Source organism: Carassius gibelio, chromosome B5, assembly GCF_023724105.1.
Source record: "Carassius gibelio isolate Cgi1373 ecotype wild population from Czech Republic chromosome B5, carGib1.2-hapl.c, whole genome shotgun sequence".
Lineage (NCBI taxonomy): Eukaryota > Metazoa > Chordata > Actinopteri > Cypriniformes > Cyprinidae > Carassius > Carassius gibelio.
The window spans coordinates 21,080,149-21,096,575 of record NC_068400.1 but is presented as its reverse complement, the minus strand read 5'-3'; the positions used below and the strand labels follow the sequence as shown (position 1 = coordinate 21,096,575).

General features: G+C 37.2%; 1 protein-coding gene across 1 annotated transcript in view; it reads left to right on the top strand.

Annotated features, from left to right (window-relative positions):
* Positions 1 to 9,542: 9,542 nt before the first annotated feature.
* The window catches only part of LOC127958629 (D(2)-like dopamine receptor), a 120,592-nt gene continuing 113,707 nt past the window's right edge, over positions 9,543 to 16,427 (top strand). Inside the window, exon 1 of the mRNA XM_052557537.1 lies at positions 9,543 to 9,686. The gene's annotated coding sequence lies outside the window, so the exon portion shown is untranslated. The remainder of the gene's footprint in view (positions 9,687 to 16,427) is intronic.

Below are 16,427 nucleotides of genomic sequence, written 5' to 3'. Positions count from 1 at the left end.
TTAAAATAAATTAATTAATTAATTAAATCCCCCACAACCGATTTTTATGAGAAAATTCATACAGTGTGATATATAGGAGGACCGTTTGTAATAATAATAATAATAATAATAATAATAATAATAATAAAGACAATAATAATAAAGCCCAAGCTGCACCCCTATAAACCTATAAAACCCAAGCTGCACCCCTATTGCTAGATTCAGTTACACTCCGCATTTACACTGATATCTCTTTCAAAATAAATTCTGGTGCTGTGGACCACATCTACAGCTGGCCTCTTTGAATAATTAATGTTTTCACGCCAGTGGTTGCTACTTTACAGAGTAAAGCATTTCACGTTTACTTTTTGAACTTTAAGACCTTTTTGTCACCTGTGTTGCAATATCCTAAGTTGCCAGATGTGAAATTATATTGCACTGCACCCTTGCATTAAAAATTAATTGTGTAGCCACATTTAGTGCACTTTCAGTTACACAACCTTGACCGGAGTGATAAAAACCACAGGTCAGATTTAGCAAATGTAATTGGTCACAAATGCCAGTATAAATGAGAATTCTCTCAATAATAAATTATTCTGTAAATACCCTTAAATATCCACTGCCAGCACAGATTTCAATTAAATTGATTTGCAGACTTGTCACCTGGCTTTGTACACTGTAAATGGCTAAGATGGGTGGAAGATGGAGTCCTTTTCAGACCTGTAATAGGTGGCTGTCGTACGGTGACAGTGATGATGACCTTAATTTTCCTTGTTAATTCACAATGATATAGTCACAAGCCACTATATCTAGTACATTTTTACGATCACTGTGTTTTTTCAAATTAGGGTTTGCTCAAATCACACCATGATCTTCACCTCATGCTAACTGGCATCCGAATCACATTAAAGATACCATTTGATTTCATTGTAGCTGTGCAAACACATGCATCTCCTGGAAACAGATCAGAATGGCTTCTTTGGCTGGACACGTGTCATCATCAATCTTTTCTGTTGGCTGCAATTTGTGCAAGGCCCAGATGGGCAGGAGGGATGGAAACATGGGCTGTATTGACTAGAGTACTGAGTAGAACACCACAGAGATAGAAAAGATCTGTCTGCTGGGTGACACCACATGAATTTGGATTTAGATCAGGAAGCAGGTGAGGCTGGCTCAACAGAGTTCTCTAGGATCTCCACTGCTGCATATTTTGGATATAATCTTACACACCTGACAACTGATTTAAACATTTAGCTAATTAGTAAAAACCTCAATTACTTGAAATTTGGTGTGCCTTGTAAGGGACAAAAAAATCCAAAAAATGTGCATTCAACACAAGTGACTTTTTTTTTTTGTCTAATTGTTTGGTTCAGTACAGTACGATACGATATGCAGTTATGTCCATTTCCATTGTCAGAAGCTGTGAATGATGCCAAAATAGCGAACCGTACTGTACTACTTTTTTGTACCTTTCCACTGGGGTACCTATCACAGTTCAAGCAAAACATGTGGTAGGGAGAACCAGGGCCCATATTTATCAAACCTCTGAGAATTACTCTCATGAATGCTGCTAAAAACTGACTTAAGTGTAAATAAATTCTTGGCTCAAAGCTACACTTAAAAGGTAGTTGTCAAGCATCTCAGTCGTAATTTAAGACAAGTAAATGTACTGCATTTTTATAGCGCTTTCAACACAACCATGGCCATCCAAAGCGCTTTACAAGTTGCCTCACATTCACCCATTCAGTCACTCATTCATACACCAACAGCTGTGGTGTCAGCCATGCAAGGCTCCATCCAGCTAGTTGGGAGCAGCTGGGGTTAGGTGTCTTGCTCAAGGACACCTCGACAACTGGATCAGCTGGAGCTGGGGATTGAACCACCAACCTTCCGGTTTGTAGACAACCTACATGAACCACTATTGTTAACAGAGATCACAGGTATGCCATGTTTAGTATATTTCAGCTGCATTTTTAAGGGTCTAAATGTTAATTTATATTATGTTGATACCAATGTTAGGAATTAGTGTTACCAGAATCTTTAATAGTTTCTTCGTCAACATTCAATCAAAGTCCATATGCAAAACATATGCCTGAGGACAAAGGGTAGTAAACTTTTGCCTTAGAAGGTACACTTTCTCATTGGCTAACTCACCTCCTGAAAAGTGGGACATCCTCAAAGTTTAAAAGATCACAAGATCAGAGTTATTCAGAAGAAGTTTTCAGATGCAGAAACTCCAGGGCAAGATGCAGAGCTAAGAGTTCTCAAGAACCCAACCTAAGCTAGTGCCAGGCTTCTGCCTAGTCTTTCCACTTTAGGAACCTTTGGTTCTTTTTCATCAGCCAACTTCAAAAAAGATCAACTTAAGCCTTCAGATTGCATCAGGACTCTCTTTCAGACAGAAAAGTTGTGCAAGTATCAAACTTAGATTTATTAATTGATACATTAAGAACCTTTGGCACCTTTTTAAAAGGTGTGTTTGGACTAAGAAACTGATGTGTCCATCAGGCTGTAGATCTGCTGAATATCAAATTTTACCATAACTTCATGCTTTATTTCTTTCTCTTTACTGCTTATAGGAATAGTTCACCCAAGAATTTAAATTTGATGTTTATCTGCTTACCCCCAGGGCATGTAGGTGATTTTGTTTATTCAGTAGAACACAGACACAGAGCTTTTCTTTTTAACACTGAATATTGCAGTCTATCAGTCTTATTATTGATGAGAATGGGAATCACAGCTAAAACATTAAAAAAAAAAAAAAAAAAAAAAAATGGAACCCCTGTGGCTCTTGACAATACATTGATGTGTAAAGACACAAAACGTTCGGTCTGTGCAAGAAACTGAACATTTTTAACATATTTCTCTCAAGTGGACCATTGACACTCCTAATTGAGATTGTAGATAGGGTGTCAATGATCCATTTAAGAGATAGGTGGCAGTAATGCACTTAAAGCAAGAAGAAGAAGATACCTCATACACCTGCTTAAGAATGCGCTCAGGAGGACGTGCTCAGGAAAGCTGCGTGAATCAGAGGTAATAAACAATATATATATACTCTTTAGTTTCTTCTGTTTCTGTTTTTACACATCAATGTATCGTCACAAGCCACAGTTTTTTATTTATTTATTATTATTGTATATTTTAGCCATGATTCCCATTCTCATCCATTATAAGACTGAAAGACTACAATGGTTAGTGTTACAAATCTCTGTTTGTGTTCTACTGAAGAAACAAAGTCACCTACGGTACATCTTGGATGCCCTGGGGGTAAGCAGATAAACATAAAATTTTCATTTTTGGGTAAACTATCCCTTTATGCTGCTACTGAGTATAATAAGGCAGCAGGTGCAATGCATACCAGGTTTTCGCTGAGTATTTGTACCACATTTTGGGCAAAATTACACCAGTCAATCATGCCATGCATGCAAATGAGGTGTCACAGGGACAAAGAAACACTTTCCCACCGAAACTATATGTCTTGTTACTGGTAAATCTTTCCAAAATGGGTGTTACAGGGAAGCCATATAAAACTTCTTCCACACCCGAAAAGAAGGCTTTTCTTAACTTGCGGTTCCCTGGAGGCACCCGTCACCTTGGAAACCTTGTGACTCCCCTTCCGGGGGAGTCCTATCTTCAGGCAGTTTTCAGCAACATTGTTGATTCACTTCAGGGCAGTCAACTTATGAATGAAATTACAAAGGTTTTATTACTGGATTCAACAGGAATCTACACATTATACATATACCCGGACACTTTACTCTGTAACTACAGAACCAATGCAAGTAACCGCTTGTTAACTATTTAGATGCGCTTCTAGGCTGACTCCTTTTAACCCTCTAAGGTGATGAGATTCTTTGATGGTTCTTAACAGGTTGTGATTTAGTTTGAGTAAATACTACCATAACTCTCCACTCTCTTGCATGTGAGCACACACTCTTTCTCTCTCTCTCTCTCTCTCTCTCTCTCTCTCTCTCTCTCTATATATATATATATATATATATATATATGTATATATCCATGCCCTCCTTGGCATGGATATATACATTTATGTTTAATGTGTGTAAGTTTGTGTCTAGTCAGATGTTGCATGTTCCCCTGTAGTGTAGTTTAATAAACATCCATATGTATGTATGTACGAGGTCAATTTCCGGTTTTGTTAAAGCTCTGGGAGCAATGTATTAGTAGTAAAATTATTATTGGTGGTCAGAGAAATAATTTTACTTAGAGTGAAGAAACGATTAACACCTTAACGCCTTGCAAATTATCAAATCACTTTATTGTAATATTAATGCTATAATGCTACAAGTAATTCCTGAAGATGAATGTTGTTAATAATAACCTGATTAATTATGTTCATCTCACTTTGAGCTAATTTGTTATAGAAATGGTGGAGAATTTAGGGCATTGTGTTAAACTTAGTTCTGTGAGCAGACTCAGTTACTGTGATGTTTTTCTTATGCATGTTCATTCAAACCAAGACTACTATCCAAATGTGTGTTTTTGTGAAAGAATGTGTAGGCTATACAAGCTCACGTTCTGAGCCTTAACAGTTCTCAAGTTCCACACTGAGAAACCAGTCACTGTTAATGACCTTTTAACTGCAGTTAATAAAATCTGACCCTATAACATGGCTAAACATTTTATAGTGTGTCTCAATGATTTTAATAACCCTAAATTGAGTGAAGAAACCCTCTTTTAGCGAGAAGAAGATAGCGAGTGATGTTCCTCGTTTATCTTAAAATGAAGGCCTTAAATTTTGTATAGCTAGGTTGATGCCATTGCATCTTCCAGTGTCATACAACTAGGCTTAAATCTGATGAAGAAACCTCAGATTAGCAGCATGGATTAATCTGCATGGCGAAGAAACCCCACTGGCATTGATATTAAAACTGGGTGACGAAGAAATCTCGCTGCAGTATATTGACTTTTAATAGTGATTTGAGTGATGTTCCTCATCTCCCTAAATTAAGGCTTTCCTTTAACCATCGCATGTCATTGCAGTCATTGAAGTGATGTAAGTGAATAGTGAAGTAATGGTTTAATTCTAGACTTTCTATCTAAGATAGAATTCTATCTTACTAGTAACTTGACATTGTCTGTGAAGTGAATGTGCTGTTTTGATTTGTGAATTAAGTGATATGCAATACGTCATAACTGACGGCGAGTGAGTTTCCCATGCAGATTTACATCATTGCAAGTTCTACTCCACTTGCAAGTGTTGTAAGCTTGCATCGGTCTCTTAGCAAACATCTGATCCGGAAGTTGATAGCAGCCTCTTCTGGTTTAATCTGATAACAGCACCCAAGTCACAGTCCCTTGTGTAAACAAACAACTAAGTGTAGCCAAAGCTAACTCAACTGTTAGCTGTTAACATCCGACTAACTGACACTGTGAGAGTCTAAAGTGTGAACGACTCTGTGACGAGTGGGGCGGGGCCAAGATGCCGTGGGAACGGAGCGAAGCCGGTTGAGTGATTGGAAATGAGCAACACCTGCTCGACCCACCAGTCTCTAGTCCCAAGGAGGAGATGGAAGGATATAAAACAGGAGTGATGACAGAAGGACAAGAGAAGACCAGGATTTTAGTTTGTGTTTTGTTCGTGCATGGCAGTCGTCCGTGAGGGGCTGTCACGCTGTTTTGTCTTTATTTTATTATTAAAGTCTATTAAAGTAAACATTCCTGCCTCCTTCTTCCCGTAATTAGTACGTTTGTACTTTGCTACACTGGTGCCGAAACCCGGGAGAAGGAGGGATGTGCTGCTGAAGATCCCTGATTCCACTGTGCCATCGAGCAGGGCGAGGAAGTGTGCCGCTATGGTCGTTCGAGGTGGTGGGCTGGAGTGAATTGCTGGGGACGGACAAGCTCACTGCCGGCCGCCCGCGATGTGGAGGGGCGGCTGCCGTCCGTGCGGGAGCGGAGGAGTTAGCGCCGTTTGCCAGGAGGCCGGAGTCTGCCGCCATCCGTGAAGGAATCCAGAGGAGCAGGGAATGGGGGACTGCCGGCTGCCCAAAACCGGAGGAGCCGTCGCCGTCCACCGAGCGGTGGAGGAGTGTCGTGCCATCCACAGAGGGCCATCCAGTGCCACCACCAGGCACCACGGAGGAGATGGGGGTATCTGACGAGTGGGGCTGGGCCGAGAGCCGTGGGAATGGAGCGAGGCCGGTGGAGTGATTGAAAATGAGCGACACCAGCTTGACCCACCGGTCTCGAGTCCCACGGAGGAGATGGAAGGTATAAAACAGGAGCGACGACAGAAGGACGAGAGAGGACCAGGCCTGGATTTTAGTTTGTGTTTTGTTTTTTTGTGTGTGCGGCAGTCGCCCATGAGGGGCTGTCACACTGTTTTGTCTTTATTCTATTATTAAAGTCTCTTTGGATTGTCTGCTGGTTCCCGCCTCCTTCTTCCCATAATTAGTAAGTTTGTACTTTGCTACACACTCCTCCCTCTCTCTCTCTCTCTCTCTCTCTCTCACTCCTGATTTCACTTCTAGTTTATACTATAACCTTCTGCATAGTTAGGTTTGTCCCTCCTCACATAAGTTGGTTCTATTTGTGTTATTTATTTCATTTCATTCATTTCTTTTTTAGCTTGAAGGTACACATTCAGCTAAGTTGATTTTAATTAAATCTGAGATTTTATTAAATCAGTTTGTTTATTTTTATTATTTCTTTTAGTTTCCTAAAGTTATTAAGACATTTTCATTTTACCTTTACCCTATTTTAGTTATTTGACCATCACCATCTTCCCTAATAGGTTAGAGCAGTTCTAGCAACTGTTGTCCCCTTAATGATACCTTCAGAGTGAGTGAACCTGTCTGAACCATCAGAGAATACTTAATAAACCAAACAGTCTAAGTCATTAATAACATACAGGAAACCAACGATGATAACATTAATCCAAGAACTGAGGAAACAGGGCAAAATACAGGTCTTAAATAATAGGTGAGGACAATTAGTGAAAAAAAACAGGTGTGAAACTAATTCATAACCATGGATAGTAATAACAAGAGAACTAAGGTAAATGAAAACACAGAAACTGAACCAAAACATAATATAACCGAGACAGACCACCCCCTCCCTTGTTACAAAAAGTCCAACAGATGAGGGAGGTAGTTGGCATGGGACAGGCAAGAATCAGGCAATGGGAAAAGGGCATAGTTCATAGAGCCAGAGCGGATTAGATGGAGGGAGGAGCCAAGGAGGAGCCCAGAGAAGGAGGACCCAGTAAATGGTAAGGTAAATGACTGTCATGAATTGATTTGAAATGTTAATGAATCTAACAAGACTAAACCTTAAAATGTATTTCAAGGTCCGATAAGAGTCCTTTGTGCAAACTTGAAGATTTTAGATAAAGTCCACAAAAGAATTTCTGCCACAAGCTGTTTGTTAAATGTGAAAGTACGAGGGGCAAATTTATTCAGAGTGGCTTTATGAAGTGCATCCTACAAAACGTCATTCATGCTTATCAAACAGTGACTGCCCTAAATTGAGAGAAATTTCCACAATGCCTACATTGCCATGCTCTGCAGTCACTACAATTACACTAAAGCTAATAAAATGTGCAATTGGAACAGCAGAAAGAATCTCTAAATTTAGCTGTATGCACCTGGCAACCAGATAAAAAAGAAAAAAAGAAAAAGAATGAAAAGAAAATTAAGAATAATTTGAAAAGTAAAAGGACAATAAATCAGAATGCTGTAGCTCTCTGTTTCTTGGATAATATTATTCACAGCATGCATGTGAAATAAATACATTATGTAAATATGACACAGAGGAATAGGAAAGAAAAGATTGATTTTCAACAACAAGTTCTCAGAAAAACAGCAGGGTGCTTTAGATCTTGTGCAGTGAAACAGGCACATATTATTCATTTATTTTCGAGCAAACCCACAAACCATGAGCACGTTTTTCTAGTTTATGCTCCAATACCAAATGCGGGCACAGATCCAGCATGGCCATGACTGAGATTTTGGTATAGCTGATTAGCACCATGATGGCTATAACCCTACGATGTTCTGATCCAACTCTGCTGCTGGTCCAAATGTATATCTGTGGTGACACTTGCATATTGACACTCAAATGACACTCAGTGGGGAATCTTACGGTATCATTCTGTGCTACGGGGAATGTCCCGTTCACCTGTTTTGTTTTATCTTATATTATGCATATAAAATATTAACAATCCTAAATATTATAAAAATGTTGAGTTTAACTGATGTAACTAAGCTATTATTTCACAAATCACCAGTAATTATTATTATTATTATTATTATAAGTATAGCAAGCAGTATTACAGGGCCATGTACCTAAAGTGCAGCAATTGCAATGCAGAGCTGGGAAGGGCACAAAAAGGAAAAATAAAATGTACATGAATGATAGACATGTTTCACAATTTCAGGTGAGAACAAAAGAAGCAATTATTTAGTCAGGAAATTGATTTTTATTGCATTGCTGATCCAATAAAAAGTGAATTCACAACATGTTCTATTACATTCTATTATGTTCTGTTCTTTTCTATTATGTTAGAAAGACATCTCTTTTACTTTGGGTAGAGACAAACTGATCTTTTTTTTTGGTCATAAAATGTTAGTGTATTAACATCCAAGGGTGTGTTTTCCTCATAACTTTGTAACACCATGCCATTCTTAAGATAAAACTTAAAGGATAAGTTAACTTCCAAAATAAAAATTTCCTGATAATTTATTCACCCATATGTCATCCAAGATGTTCATATCTTGTTTTCTTCAGTCAAAAAGAAACCAACAGGTTTTTCCTAAATTGCTCACTCATTCACTGATCACTGTTTATAAAATGATTAGTTCCAGTCCTCATTCATGTTCGTCAGCAGCTGTGTTGTACTCACACTAAGGCCCTGTCCACACAAACATGGTTATTTTTAAAACCACAGCTTTTTCTATGAGGTTTGACCGTTCGTCCACATGCCGTCCACCAGGTCAATGAAACCGAACATTTTTGGAAATGTTCCTATTCACTGTTTTTATCTGAACTCCATTAGATGAGGCATGTTATATCAGAACTTTCTCTTGCCTTTTAGTGTTACTGTCAGGGACTATTTTTTAGTGGAAGGACAGCATTTAACAAACTCACTACAAAAAGTAATGTATCATTGCTCACATTCTTTGGTTTAATATATTTCTTTGTATGGTAACCATTTCACTTTGTGCCTCACAACACCCGTGACTTATTCACAATACAGCATGGCCTCTCATTACATTATTGCTTATGTATTTGTTGCACGTCAGAGAGCTGGAGCTGTAGCAGAAATATCTTCGTCATGTGTTCTACTATATTACATGTACCTTACTTCAGAAAATAAAATGAATAACAATGCAATAGGTAACAACAACTCAACCACAGTAAATTAGTAAAACATTAAACTGCTTAAATGGCTATTTAGGCATTAAATGTGGGGTATGTATTTTTTTCAGTAGGGCTGAGTACCAAAACAAACTTGTAGCCAATCAGGAGTAAGGGGTGTGTCTACTCATGTTGGGGACGAGAGAGTGCTCAGTGCACAGGATGGACATTAGCCGAGAAAAGTGATGATAGAAAGATAGAAATGGAGGATAAGGCAAGAAGTAAGACCTGTGTAAATTTCAGATAAGCTTTCCAGCGCCGGAGAGAACTCAAGAACGTGAAGGCCTGCTATTGGATTCCGAGTTTGCTTTGTTTCTTCAAGATAAGTGAGTAACATTGGTTTTGCTTCGTTTCACAGAACTATGCGGACCTCTGCTTGAATATGCTTGTGTGTCATGTTGGCCTGTTATTTAATCTGCAATTGCATTGCTGTTTGCTTCAGCTATGATAAAGACACATTCATTTCCACACCCTATACAAGCCTGGAGCATCTAAACCTCCTCCACTGTCTTTTCAAGTGTCAGCTCCAAAAGTGTGTCTGAAAAGTAAGATAATGGGCCCTATCTTGCACCCAGCGCAATTGACTTTGTACACCGACGCATGTGTCATTCCTATTTTGCACCCGCGCAAAGCGCGCTTTTCCCTCCACAGAAGCACGTCGCTAAACTAGTGAATGAACTTGCGCTCCCTGGGCGGTTCAGCGCAAAAAAGGAGGCGTGTTCCGGCGCAAACAATCCCTGGTGCTATTTTGCTGTTCCATTAAACAATTGCGCCACTGACCAGAAAAAACCTAGTCTAAAGTCAGTGGCGCGTTGCGCGTTGTTCATTATGCTATTTTAAGGGCGCATGCTTGACCATAATGTATAGCGTGCACAACGCGCATACACTTTGCCCATGTAATCTACACAGATGCAACAGTTATTTTTGCAAATCATAAATTGTTACACTAAAAAAATATTAACACATGAGATGACGGAAATCATTGTGAAATCTTGCTTACAAATTATTCAGGCTAATTGTAGTAATTAAGGATCAGACTTGTTTGCCCGATAGTGGCAAGACATATATGTATATAAGGACATCTGACAAATTTGTTTGTCCGTCAAGAACCAGGAAAAAAAAAAATCGATGAAACAATTGTGGCTATTTCCTCCCACGCCTGTTTAACCGACGCTATTTTGGGTGGGTTTCTCCCATCCCCATACAACACAACTTCTCTGTCTTTCACTGCTCTTACAAGAACATCAGTCTCCTCGGCTGTGAACCGCTCCTGGCGTGCGCCTGGTAAATACGCCATAATAATAGCAATCCATAATGGAACTTGCGCACCTGCTTTTAAAGGGAATGTTGGATGACGCTCCGATTGGTTTATTTCACGTTACGCCCAAACCACACCTATGAATAATGAAGCTACTTCAGACCAACCCATTTTAGATTTGCGCCGGGCGCAAGAGCCATTTATCCCGCCGGGAAAATAGCAACAGCGCCGAGACCCGCCCACAAACTTACTTGCGCTTCGCGCTTTGACACTTGCGTTTCAGATCGTTAAAATAGGGCCCAATATGTTTAATACAGCAGAAACTATTATAGCAGATTCCACCATAATCATTGCCTGGGTTGTGTACACATGTGTGGGGTGGAGCTATCAAAATAGGGTAGGGGCATGTTTGTTTTGGTGATATGAAATATCAACATTGGCTACTAGAAATCACTTAGCTCACCTTTAATGGCTAAATAATGTATTTTAATTAGTGTAGTCAAATTATTAATTGCATCCAATAGAAAAGCCTGTATGTAATATATGTGTGAGTACTGTATACTAACTATGTATACAAGCATACTCGTATATATTTAAGAAAAATATGTTATATTTGTATATTTAATATATTTATATATAATATAAATTATCAGTTTACATTTCCAAATATTCTGTCATAATACAGTGATATTTTTGATTGCAAAAGGAGTCTGACAATAGAGATCTGATCTCACCATCATCCAGTCTGTATGGAATGACATTAAAAAAGAAAAGAAAAGAAAAGACAGACAGACAGACTAAATCCAGAAGAACTGTGGCAACGTCTTCAAGACACTTAAATAGACCTACCTACAAAGCTACAGTACTGTTAAAAGTTTCAGACATTTTTGTAAAAATGCTGTAAAATAAGGATGCTGTCAAAAAATAATGTCATAAATAGATTTTATTTATCAATTCACTTGTATTAACTAAAATTAAAGCAACATTTGGTGTGACCATCCTCGCATTTATAGCAGCTTTTGTTCTGTGTGCACTTGCTCATAGACTTGCTTTGCAGTCTCTTGAAGCACCTTGGAGATGTTGCCATAGTTCATCAGGATTTAGTCTGTCTCAGTTTATTCCATTTCTTCATGTCATTCCAGTCAGACTGGATGGTGATCAGATCAGATCTCTGTGTGGAGCACTGTCTATTGTCAGAATCCTTCTGCAAACAAGAATCTCACTGGATTATTACAATTAATGGCAAAATACTTTATTTGAAATGTAAACCGATACTTTCTATGGACACACTACTGCAAAATATAGAAATAACTGACTTAAAACCATTTATTGTTGGTGAAAATATTAGTGGTCTAAGACTTTTGCACAGTTGTAACTTGTGAGCTGGCTAAAAAGGAAGCGCACGACGAAGGAACACAGTCAAAAGTGTAATTTATCGAGAATCCAGGAGTAGATCCAACATCCAGCAACACAAATCCAAATCAAGGACAGAAAAAGATTAAACTAATCAGAACACAGGAAAACTAGGTCACAGGCAGATAGAAGAAACACAGGGAACTCTCAACCAAAACAGAACATAACGTGACAACAGTACTGTATATAATATTAAAAGCAATGTTAAGGATGGAGGACTTCATCTACATTTTGGATAGTCAGAAGGTGAGAATTTTCATTGATTTTTATTTTATTGCTTTTAAGTGTTTTTTTTTTTTTTTTTACATAAATTACATTTTTTTTTGATAACCTATATCAATATTTTTATTAATAATACAAAAAAACACACACATCTTCTATTAATACTGTAAGACAGTTTTGGACACAGATGCAGGAACTGGATATCAAAATCTTACTCCCTGACAGCACAGATTTAGAAAGAGTAAGCTTTTATTTGAATAAGCAAAGTTCTCACTTTTAAAATCACCTCTCTTGCAAGCTTTTGGTTCATTTAAACTCAAACATGACCAAAAGCAGTTATACAGTTCTCAGACACAGACTCCTCTTCTCCATCACTCATACGCCCACTCTGCGTTCCAGTGAAATCATAAAGTAATTCTAGCCTACCCAGACGGTTATGGATGCATATAGATGCAGGGTCTTTAGCAGACATTTACAGTGTTGTGCCAGAGATACAGTTATGATTCTCTTCTGTGATGTGCTCTGACAGGTTTTGTCGCTAGATGCTTAATCCAGAATTCAAGGATGTCACTCTGTTCTGTATCAAAAGAATGCTGGAAGCTTTGACAGAAAGAGTTCTCTTGAATGTAATCCTTTTGCCACTAGCAGGGAGTCATCCGTGACATTTTGGTCTATGCAATAGCTCCCAATTTAAAAGTGATCTCTGTCTTGACTCTTGAAAATGAGAGAATGAAAGAGTAACTGTGAAAAACGATAAAATTATCTCCTGCGGCTTGCACTGACCTTCACTTCCACATGAAATGTTATGTAGCAAGGCAAACTGCATCTACAGTGCAAAGAGTGCCACACTATGCTGCCTTTGGCTCAGATCTTTAGAAATGTTCCTAAATTGGAAATTACTTATCTACAACAAGGAGACTTCAGATGGTTATTCTGACTGAGTGATTTAGTATCTGCAGGAATCAAATTTTTCTTCTTGCTGAGCTCCAGTCAAACTAGACAGTAGTCATGTTACATACTGTATGTTGTGTGGATATCATAAAAAACGGGATATAAGAAAGGCCATGTCTGCCTGAAAGAGGCCTGAAAGATTTATTTTAAAAAGGATAATTAAGCCAAGAATACAAATTCTGTCATGTCATTCAAACCCTATACGACTACCTTTCTTCTGTAGAAAATAAGGTCTAAAAAATGAAAAAAGCACAATTAAATTGTCCTTTAGGATTCTATATTGCATGGTTTATGAATCCATATGTTAATTTTTTCTGATAAATAGTTCGTTCCTACAGATAGCTGTTAGCTCAAGAAATGCTTTAACTGGATCATTGAGATGTTGAATATTGGATTGCAAATGAATTAACCAAAAAGAGCAAGCTCAAAAGAATGATTTGTTCATTGATTCCAATTCAACTACCTGACAGCTCACTGGATTATTCATGACTATCAATTTATCTAATCTATTTTATATATCTTATAATGGTGGATCCATAACCTTGTGTGGAGAGATCCAACATGGTATGTTGCAGCTGCAGCCTGGGTGATCCCAGTTTAAGTGCCAGCTCAGACCTGACCTATTTTCCCAGACCTGTTCTATTCCTTACTGCCTTACCTCCTACTCTTCTGTCTAATAAATGTGCTAAAGCTTTTTTTTCTGTAATTAATTCTGTAATTAATCCGAGTTAGTCCTTGTGTGAATTATTGTGTTTAAAAAAATATCAAAATAGAGGTTTCAAATGGCATGAGAATTAATGTTAACAGTTGTACTTTGTGAAAGGAATGATGTTATGGCCTGGTCAGTGCAGGATTATTGATGTATACTAAACTAAAAATACTAAAATATTGGTAAAACTTTGACTATAGAATAAGGGCCCCTTAGTTAAAGTTAGGTAATACATTAACATTAAATAACAATGAGCAATTAATTTGTTTATTGTTGATGCATTTTTGCTCCGGTCTATGAAATTATATTTATATTATAGTTTCTCAGGATATTAATTCATTCTTTTTCTAAAAGTGTATGCTTTCCCGTTAATCCTCTGGCTCTATAAATTAAAACCATTTCATATATCACAATCCAACTTTAAATACTTAGGAGTACATATTACTCAATCTTTTTCTATATAAATATATATATATATATATATATATATATATATATATATATATATATATATATATATATATATATATATATATATATATATATATATAAAATACTTTTTACCCCATATAAATAAAATCATAAGTTATCTTCAAATATGGGACACATTATATCTACAGTATCTTTAGCAGGTAGAATAAATTGTATTGAAATGAATGTCCTTAACTTTTACATTTATTCCAGTTCCTCACAGTTTTTATCCCAAAAACCTTTTTTCTTAGATTAAATAAATGGAAATGGAAGAATCAAATAATTAATAAAGACCTTTTGGAAAGGTAGCAATTTCAAGGAGCTTGAGTGATTCTTACATTAACACTTTTGCTATTTCAACATCATTCTACAGAATTTTCAGCTGGCACAGTCTAATCCCCTCTTTCCTCAAATCTTGCCCTAGAGGTCCAATGCACTGCAGAGTCTAGCTCCAACCCTGATCAAAATTACCTGGCTGTGATTTTCCAATGATCCCAAAGACAATGATTGGCATTGATTAGCATGCTCAGGTGTGTTTGATTAAGATTAGAGCTAAACTCTATAGTGGATCTCGAGGTCCAGATTTGAGGGCCCCTGGTCTAATCAGTTTGGTTATTTTCAAATTTGACATTTTATTCAATCTCAAATTTCCACCTTCCCTAACCTACCCCCTACCTACCTCACTAATAGATAACATTTTACAGATTCATGTAATCCCCAAATTTCTTCATCATACAACTGTCTTTTTGACAGTCTATATTTTTGGACAATAATGTTGCTGTATTTAGAGACTGTTTGGTCAACCAGACTGGACTAAATCTATTCATCAGGTATCACTTAGTGACCTGGAGTTATGAAATCAGAAAAAGACAGACAGATGGAATAAGCCGGTGAGAGAGGAGCTAGATGAGGACATAAATGGAGGTGAAAGCACTTTCTCTTTAGTGCGATTTTTCCCAAAGAAGGACTGCCACAGGCACAGCTCAGTATGTTGTGGCACAGCAGAATAACTTTCTCTGGATTCCTGCTCCACCTCAGGACACAAAACCCTTTGTGTTTATCTCTGATAGTGTGTGTGTGTGTGTGTGTGTGTTTACTTGTAATAAGGGATTAATATCAGCACAGAGAGCAATTAAGAAGAAAGTTTATATGAAAAGTTTTTATTCAAAGTGCTTCCTGTAGGCCAATTTAAAAACATTTATTTTTTATGTAATAAACATTAATAAATAATAGCTGCCTTTCAGAGCTATGAAAGCATGTTGACAAACTGAATTAATTGGAGTTGCATATTTATAATTTTAATAATTATATAAAATTTTTATGTAATTATTTGAAGTAAAAAATAAAAAATAATAAAAACTGCTCAGTGATTTTAAAAGACAAAAACAACAGCACAATAGCCATTATGTAATATAATTATAGGACTTTTGGAACATTGCTCTTTTTTATTTGACCACTTTAATAGTGCCATCCTCGATTGATTTGGTACGATAGCATTCATATCAGCAGCGAACCATACCGGAGTTCACATGAACCGAACCCTAGACCACCTGGAATCAGACTGTCTTGTCTGTAGAAGACAGTCTAATTAAATAATTTATGTTAAGGAATTAAACAAGCTTTCAAATGTCATTTTTATTCAAGGGATCCTTTCAACATGGAATTTGTTCAAGCTCAAAAATATCTATAAGATACTGAGGTTGTACAGGTCAACCTGACTGTCAGTGATAGTTTACATAATGTGTAACATTTTTCAATGAGAGGAAAAACAAGAAGAATAACTCAACTTTGTTTTATTCTAAAAGGAGCTGTAAAAAAGGAACATAAACCAAATATCATTGCCATAAAGTACAGCAGAACAAAAATGCATATAGCTCTCATAAATGACTAGAATTTGGACAGTCATTTAAACCAACTTTACTGCTGCCATAAATTTGGGATTTTTCTATGACATTTATTTATTTATCATTATTTTTTTCTTGTATTAGACAAAGTAAAAATATGGAGCTCAATGTCAATGAAGTCAATGATTACAACAATGTA